This window comes from Pristiophorus japonicus, chromosome 4 (genome assembly GCF_044704955.1).
Source record: "Pristiophorus japonicus isolate sPriJap1 chromosome 4, sPriJap1.hap1, whole genome shotgun sequence".
NCBI classification, from domain to species: Eukaryota; Metazoa; Chordata; class Chondrichthyes; family Pristiophoridae; genus Pristiophorus; species Pristiophorus japonicus.
The window spans coordinates 311,514,866-311,522,426 of NC_091980.1; positions in this window are offsets into that span (position 1 = coordinate 311,514,866).

The following is a 7,561-nucleotide window of genomic DNA, read 5'->3' on the forward strand; positions in this document are numbered from 1 at the left end:
AATTCTTCATTTAGAAAGGGACGGATTAATCAGGGACAGTCAGAATGGATTTGTTGCCGAGGCAACAGCCCCTCAGGTTTGCACAAATCCCTTGGAGTCTCCTTGACAACCACTGTTGCACATTTGACAAAGCGAAGGTGCTGCTCGATGGAAAGAAAATCAATCCCACTGTCAACTGTCAGGAGACCGTGCTTCTCCCTTGGACGACATTGCAATCTCCAGAGATGTCACTTGGAGACCAGTTTCAGTTGGGTGGGAGTGTCTTTGGGATGTTGATGTCTCTGTGTTAATGTTCTTGTTTGGTTAGATCTCTTTGTTCTTATTACGAATGAATAAACACGTTACCACACACGAGACTGCATTGTCTCAACTTACCCCTTTGTTTCATTTTTCTCAATCCCTTTCTCCCTTCTTCATCGAATCAGAGAATTTTACAGCCACAGAAGGCGGCCACTCGGCCCGTCAAGCCTGTGGATCCACTGAAGATGCGTGCACTGGCTGCAGTCACACCACCTCTTCGTTACAGACCCGTCATTATCGGTCTTCCAGTGAGGCGTTGTGGTTTAGCAGAGCCTGCCTCGAGGAGCTATGAGCATGAATTAAGACTTTTGGGAGAGGAGGCTGAATTATAACAATATCAATGAGTGGGTCAGTGCTCGGCAGAAAGAACATAAGAATTAGGAGCAGGAATAGGCCACTTGGCCCCTCGAGCCTGCTCCACCATTCAATAAGATCATGGCTGATCTGATCCTGGCCTCAGCTCCACTTCCCCGCCCGCTCCCCACAATCCTTGGCTCCCTTATCATTCAAAAATCTGTTTATCTCCACCTTAAATATATTCAATGACCCAGCCTCCACAGCTCTCTGGGGAAGAGAATTCAAAAGATTCACGACCCTCTGAGAGAAGAAATTCCTCCTCATTTCCATTTTAAATGGGCGGCCCCTTATTCTGAAACTATGTCCCCTAGTTCTAGATTCCCCCACGAGGGGAAACATCCTCTCTGCATCTATCCTGTCGAGCCCCCTCAGAATCTTATTTGTTTCAATAAGATCACCTCTCATTCTTCTAAACTCATATCATCATCGGCGGTCCCTCGAACGAGGATGACTTGCTTCCACATGGGTTCACAGATGTTTCAATGAAGGACCCGATGTTCCAGTCCTGAACTTCAATTGAAGGGTGGAAGATGCCTGTGGGTGGATTTTTTTAACGCGGGGTGAATGTTGCACACCAGCCACCACACGGGCTTGACAGAGCTAGGTCTTGGTCCAGGGGCAAGGGTTAACCAAGACGACTGGAGACCTGCTCTGCTGCACGGGTCTAGTGCGTGCACATATCGCAGTGTGGGCTGGGCCTGTGCTGCCCCTGGGCCCTCGCCTCTTCTGGGCCCCATTCCCTCATTCGCCGCACCTCCGCCACGAGATCTCGCCGCTCCTCCGCCACAAACTTTCACCGCACCTCCGCCATGATCTCTCACCGTTCCTCTGCCACGATCCATTTGTCCAATGAGTGTGGCCCAACCTGCTCAACCACTCTGCATGTTAACCCCTTCATCTCAGGAATCAACCTCGTGAACCTTCTCTGAAAGGATGGATTCCTTCTGTGCGTTTAAATTGCATTATTAATTCTCGGGATGTGGGCGTCGCTGGCAATGCCGGCATTTATTGACAACCCTATTTGCCTTGAGAAGATGCCAATGGGCCTTCTACTTGAAGCAGTGCAGTCAAATTCTATGCAGTAGGTTCTGATACAACTGTGTAGCTTGCTAGGCTACTTCAGAGGGCAGTTCAGAGTTAACCACATTGCTGTGGGTCTGGAGTCTCATATAGGCCCAGACCTGGTAAGGACAGCAAGTTTCCTTCCTAAAGGATATTGTTTGTTGTTTGTAACAAAAAATATCAACCCCGATCCTCGTACGTTCGATCTCACATCACAAAACTGCCCAATTTAACACTAAATTAGCAATGGCCCACGAACAGCCACAGGAGTGCCAGCACTGCATTGGTGGATGCTCGAAAGAAAGAAAGAAATTACATTTTTATAGCGACTTTCACGACCTCAGGACATCACAAAAGTGCTTTATAGCCAATAACGTTTTATTTTGGAGTGTTGTCGCTGTTGTAATGTGGGAAACGCGGCAGCCAGTTTGCGCACAGCAAGCTCCCACAGACAGCAATGTGATAATGACAAGATCATCTGTTATTTTGTTACGTTGATTGAGGGATAAATATTGGCCCAGGACACTGGGGATAACTTCCTGTTGTTCTTTGAATATTGGCCATGGGACCTTTTATATCCACCTGAGAGTACAGACAGGGCCTCGGTTTAACACTTCATCTGAAAGACGTTTTCAGAAGAACGTATATTATTGGGGCAGAGTTGGAAGGTGCAGTTTGCATTTAACAGATGCTTTCCCTGAGCTGAGAATTCTAGAACTAGATTGTAATAAAGACCATCACATTCAAGCGAATGAACATTACGGACAGGTCCATCCAAATAAATAAATAACTTACCGTCAGCAGTGGGTAGCACACTTGCCTCTGAGTTAGAAGGTTGTGGGTTCAAGTCCCACTCCAGGGATTTGAGCACAAAATCTAGGCTGACACTCCCAATGCAGTACTGAGGGAGTGCTGCACTGTCGGAGGGGCAGTACTGAGGGAGTGCTTCACTGTCAGAGGGGCAGTATTGAGGTAGTGCTGCACTGTCGGAGGGGCAGTGCTGAGGGAACACTGCATTGTTGGAGGATCAGTACTGAGGGAACACTGCATTGTTGGAGGATCAGTACTGAGGGAGGTCTGCACTGTCGGAGGGGCAGTACTGAGGGAACACTGCACTGTTGGAGGGTCAGTACTGAGGGAGCTCTGCACTGTCGGAGGGGCAGTACAGAGGGTGTGCCGCACTGTCAGACGTGCAGGACTGAGAGAGTGCCGCACTGTCGGAGGGGCAGTACTGAGAGAGCGCTGCACTGTCGGAGGGGAAGTACTGAGAGAGCGCTGCACTGTTGGAGGGGCAGTACTGAGAGAGCGCTGCACTGTTGGAGGGGCAGTACTGAGAGAGCGCTGCATTGTCGGAGGGGAGGTACTGAGGGAGAGCCGCACTGTCAGAGGGGCAGTACTGAGGGAGCTCTGCACTGTCGGAGGGGCAGTACTGAGAGGGTGCTGCTCTGTCGGAGGGGCAGTACTGAGGGAGTGCTGCACTGTCAGAGGGGCAGTACTGAGGGAGTGCCGCACTGTCAGAGGGGCAGTACTGAGGGAGTGCTGCACTGTCAGAGGGGCAGTATTGAGGGAGTGCCGCATTGTCGGGGCAGTACTGAGAGGGTGCTGCTCTGTCGGAGGGGCAGGACTGAGGGGGTGCTGCACTGTCAGAGGGGCAGTACTGAGGGAGTGCCGCACTGTCAGAGGGGCAGTACTGAGGGAGTGCTGCACTGTCAGAGGGGCAGTATTGAGGGAGTGCCGCACTTTCGGGGCAGTACTGAGAGGGTGCTGCTCTGTCGGAGGTGCCATCTTTTGATGAGACATTAAACAGTCTGCCTGTCTGCCCTTTTGGGTGGAGGTAAAAAATCCCATGATCGCTATGCGACGAAGAGCAGGGTCGTTCTCCCTGGTGTCCTGGGCCACGATTAATCTTTCAACCAACAGTTTGGAGGAAATTTCAACTTAAAAAACACACGGGTGTGTTACGGCAGCGCAGTTAATGTGTTGTAAATTGGAATCCCAACCTGAACCCGCCTCCAACCCGCCCAGGATCGTTTTTTAGCGGAGACGAGACGGGAGACGTAACGGGGGCACTTAACCAACCCGCTGCCGGGAGGCGGGACCTCTATTTAAATCAGCTGGAAGTCACTTTTTTAACCTCAATTCTGTGTTTAACGGTTAGCTGGTCGGGTTTTACATACCTGGTAAAACCCGGCCGTTACAGCAAGGCGAGGACTGCTGCATCCAGGCAAGAAGTGCCTGTACACCTAGCTCCTGGACCCAGGGTCCCTGCCTACCCCACCCCCAGTGATCAGATACCCCCTTGTGAGGCCTTCAATTGCCTTCCCAGACCCTCCCCAACGACCCCCCCCCCACCCCCACCAATGATCTTGAGGCTGACCCCGATCTTCTCTCCCCCCATGACCTGTTATTGATGATGCCGGGGTCACGACCTGACCCCCTCCTACCCAGATCCTCCGGAGGCTGACCCCAGCCCCACCCGTTCCCTCCTCTGTGCGGCCTAGTGCCACAAGCCTGCCCACCCCGGAGCCAGCCAACCAGCCTCTCCCCCTGGCTGGCTGCTGGTGGGAAACAGAGTCCTTGCATGCAAATCTGCTCATTTATCACACTGCTGTCTGTGGGAGCTTGCTGTGCGCAAATTGTCTTACATGACAACACTTCCCTAAAACCAGATTATCTGGTTATTATCACACTGCTGTTTGTGGGAGCTTGCTGTGCGCAAATTGTTTGCCGCGTTTCCCACATTACAACAGTGACTGCACTCCAAAAGTACTTCATTGGCTGTAAAGCGCTTTGGGACATCCTGAGGTTCTGAAACGTGCTTCATAAATGTAAGTTCTTTCCTTAACAGATTTTTTAAAGTTATTTTTAGAGCATTATTGCCGTTACCCTGGTAATGAAAGCAAGAATACCTTTCGATACCTTCAAACAGCTTCCGAATCACTGACAATGAAACATACATTGCTGAAGGACAGTGCCTACAGTTTGAGATCAAGATGTCAAAGTCCCAAAGACCTTCCTGGTCTCTCTTCAGGTCTGACCGTCTCAGGATCCGATTATTCTTTTGCAATAAAATCCCTGTTTTTTATTCATTCTTCATCTTTTTTTCCTGCCACTCATTCCGGAAGTTGACTTTGAGATCCATGAGTGCTGTGCGCGCTCTGGTATCTCGTGTGTGTTAGCCGGGCCAGTGAGTGCCAGCGGGGTATTTCATGGGATTACACCATGTTCCAGCACAGAAACAGCCCCTTCGGCCCATTGTGTCTGCGTTACAACTGGTGTCCCTCCCCACATCAGCCTCCCAGTCTAATCTCAATCTCCCGGTCACTCTCCACATCAGCCTCCCAGTCTAATCTCAATCTCCCGGTCACTCTCTACATCAGCCTCCCAGTCTAATCTCAATCTCCCGGTCACTCTCCACATCAGCCTCCCAGTCTAATCTCAATCTCCCGGTCACTCTCTACATCAGCCTCCCAGTCTAATCTCAATCTCCCAGTCACTCTCCAATCAGTCTCCCAGTCTAATCTCTATCTCCTGGTCACTCTCCAATCAGCCTCCCAGTCTAATCTCAATCTCCCAGTCACTCCCCACATCAGCCTCCCAGTCTAATCTCAATCTCCCAGTCACTCCCCACATCAGCCTCCCAGTCTAATCTCAATCTCCCGGTCACTCCCCAGATCAGCCTCCCAGTCTAATCTCAATCTCCCGGTCACTCTCCAATCAGCCTCCCAGTCTAATCTCAATCTCCCGGTCACTCTCTACATCAGCCTCCCAGTCTAATCTCAATCTCCCAGTCACTCCCCACATCAGCCTCCCAGTCTAATCTCAATCTCCCAGTCACTCCCCACATCAGCCTCCCAGTCTAATCTCAATCTCCCGGTCACTCCCCACATCAGCCTCCCAGTCTAATCTCAATCTCCTGGTCACTCTCCAATCAGCCTCCCAGTCTAATCTCAATCTCCCGGTCACTCCCCACATCAGCCTCCCAGTCTAATCTCAATCTCCCGGTCACTCCCCAGATCAGCCTCCCAGTCTAATCTCAATCTCCCGGTCACTCCCCACATCAGCCTCCCAGTCTAATCTCAATCTCCCGGTCACTCCCCAGATCAGCCTCCCAGTCTAATCTCAATCTCCCGGTCACTCTCCACATCAGCCTCCCAGTCTAATCTCAATCTCCCGGTCACTCCCCACATCAGCCTCCCAGTCTAATCTCAATCTCCCGGTCACTCTCCACATCAGCCTCCCAGTCTAATCTCAATCTCCCGGTCACTCCCCACATCAGCCTCCCAGTCTAATCTCAATCTCCCGGTCACTCTCTACATCAGCCTCCCAGTCTAATCTCAATCTCCCAGTCACTCTCCAATCAGTCTCCCAGTCTAATCTCTATCTCCTGGTCACTCTCCAATCAGCCTCCCAGTCTAATCTCAATCTCCCAGTCACTCCCAACATCAGCCTCCCAGTCTAATCTCAATCTCCCAGTCACTCCCCACATCAGCCTCCCAGTCTAATCTCAATCTCCCGGTCACTCCCCACATCAGCCTCCCAGTCTAATCTCAATCTCCCGGTCACTCCCCAGATCAGCCTCCCAGTCTAATCTCAATCTCCCGGTCACTCTCCAATCAGCCTCCCAGTCTAATCTCAATCTCCCGGTCACTCTCTACATCAGCCTCCCAGTCTAATCTCAACTAATCTCAATCTCCCAGTCACTCTCCAATCAGCCTCCCAGTCTGATCTCAATCTCCCGGTCACTCCCCACATCAGCCTCCCAGTCTAATCCCACTCTCCCGGTCAGTCTCGACATCAGCCTCCCAGTCTAATCCCACTCTCCCGGTCACTCTCTACATCAGCCTCCCAGTCTAATCCCACTCTCCTGCTCACTCCCCGTACCCTTCAATATCCCACTCGGCATTTTGTCAGGAGCAGGGTACCACTGGTGTTGGTTTTCCGTACTCTGCCGATCACCCCTCCCCAGAGGTCAGTGTCCTTACCGACTCTGCCGTTGAAGTCACCGAGGAGGATCAGTTTGTTGTCCATAGGGCTTGGGACAGGGATTGTTCGAGGCTGGCGTTGAATTCCTCTTTGGTCTCATCCGTAGCTTCCAGTGTTGGCTGTACGCGCTGATGACTGGCGCACTGGTTCCGGCATAGGGTGAGCCGGAGAGTCACGAGACTTATCCCGCAGGGGAAGTCTCTGAGGCGGCCGACCAGCTCGTTCTTGGTGGTGAAGCCAACACCATGGAGGCAGCGTTCTTCTTCTGGTTTGTCTTTCCAGAAGAAGGTGCCTGTTCAACCTATGTCGCCTCCAGGCTAGATCCAAGACCGTCCCATCCTCTGCCATCGAGCTACAGTACAGGGTCGACACTTGCAATTGTGCACATTCAGAGGCTGCACTCCAAGCCATCGTCAACATCTTCACCGAGGCGTCCAAAAGCATAGACCTTACACTAAATATCCATTAAACAAAGGTCCTCCACCAACCTGACCTCGCCACACAGCACTCCCCCCCACCCCCCCCCCCCCAATTATCAAAATCCACGGCTCGGCCTTGGACAACGTGGACCATTTTCCATACCTCGGGAGCCTACTATCAGCAAGGGCAGACATCAAAGACAAGGTCCAACTCCGCCTCCAGTGCGCCAGCGCAGCCTTCGGTCGCCTGAGGAAGAGAGTGTTTGAAGACCAGGACCTCAAATCTGGCACCAAGCTTATGGTCTACAGGGCAGTAATGATAACCATCCTCCTGTATGGCTCAGAGACGTGGACTATATACAACAGACATCTAAAAGCACTGGAGAACTACCACCAGCGCTGCCTCCACAAGATCCTGTAAATCCATTGGGAGGATA